Here is a 1,946-nt window from a genome sequence, read left to right on the forward strand (position 1 = left end):
TTTCTCTTTCTGTCTATATCCATTTGTATGAGCCGTGAATGTAATAACAATGCATTTTGAAAAAGAGAAAGACCCCTGAACCTCTGTGCACTACAGGCACATTTACAAACACACTTGCATTGACATCAAAATCCTCTCAGACATCATTAAGACCATCACACACTCTTTCTGCACACACACACACACACACACACACACACACACACACACACACATGCAGCGACACATAACAAACCCACAGTCCTGTGAAAGCTCTCCTGTCCCATAAAGGCCATTTACAGCTGCTCAGACATGTAGCGTATTGAACAGGCGGAGCAGGCGGCTCGTAAAGGGACTGATAAAACACCCTGGAGCCCGTGGATGTGAGACGGAGTGAGGTGTGGACAGAGACAGGTGCTCCGGCTGACGGAGAGACTAATGGAAAATGTGTCCGTGCCACGATTGTGTCACAAGAAACAAATGGAATGATGTCATTTAATCAAAGGAACAAATTGCAAATCATTGTGTTTATAATAATGCTGATGATTCGACACAGATTACATAACCTTTTGAGCTTTTTTTCCAGAAGAAATTTGAAATAGCTGCTCTGATTAACCACATAAATAATTGCAGGGAAATAACAACGACACAATCTCACCACAGGATCCTGTTCACAGCCGTTATAGAGCTTTAATTTCTTTAATCTTCCTCGACAGATTGAGTTATCTGGTTGTCTTCATCTGCTGATGAGGGTCAAGAATGACTTTTAAATCTCAGATATACTGTTTCTCTCTGGATCTCTTTTGACTAATTTCAAAGATCATATATTGGTCCAGGGTGATGTACTGTAAAGACATATTTACCTCTCTCTCATTTTACAACTAACAAAAGAAAAGTAAACAAACATGTCTGAATATGGTAGTGACGCTCGTAAAGCAACAGGATACTCTCACATGTGCACATTCACCTTTTCCATATGATAAAAACACACACGCCCACTCACAACCCTCAGCGGGTGATTTGAGACGGCTCGTTGGAAACGTCTGAGCCTGCACTTTCTGTGGTGTCGCTCTAAGACCTGTCAGTGAGCTTCATTTTGTCATGTTTGTGATTAGTGACCAGTGTAAAGTTACTGCATGCCTCAGACCAGCCTGGAACTTACACTGGGAAATGTCTGGACTTATAAATGTGAATAAATGTGTGTTAAAGCTACTTCCTCCATTTCTCCCTCCCCCAAACAAATGTTCCCACACACATGTTCCTACGTACGAAGCCTCTTAGCTCAGGTCTGTTTAAGTGCTTTCACTCGTACGTTTGATTACATTAGATATTATGTTTCGTTAAATACATACTCACATTACTTCACGTAGCTTTTAAAAAGCTTGACAGAGATGTATTATACATATACAGAGAAATATACAAGTTTGCATCCAGTCAATGGTTATAAGACTGTATATTAACAAAACAACAAACAATAACAAAGATGGAGTTTGGTAACGTTGTGAAGTCGCTCAGGAGGTTTTTACCTGCAGTCGAATGATCTACGGAGGTCTCCTGCTCTCCAAAACAAACGGACCCGGTGATTAAAACTTGTAGAAACACTGAAAAAATAAGTTTCAGGTTAAAAATCAGCGTTCCTCCAACACTGTACGTCTCACGCTCATGTTTGCTCAGCTTGTTCCTCTGATGACTTCAGATCCAGACGACTAAAATCCCGGCTCTACTGAGGTTAAGCCATAAACACCGTCCATGCACAATCTGTCACACTTCACCAAACCCCATAAAAGCCACACTAATAAAATACAGTGTGAACAGCTTTTCATCTTTACTGGAGTCTCGTCTTAATATTGTGGGAAAATGCAAATCCAGAATGGACTTCACATTCTAGCGTACAGCTTCCTGCTTCCTGTAATAGATATTCTGGATTTAGTTACTACAGAATAATAAGGATCGACAACTATGTGCAA

This window comes from Cottoperca gobio, chromosome 2, assembly GCF_900634415.1.
Source record: "Cottoperca gobio chromosome 2, fCotGob3.1, whole genome shotgun sequence".
NCBI lineage: Eukaryota > Metazoa > Chordata > Actinopteri > Perciformes > Bovichtidae > Cottoperca > Cottoperca gobio.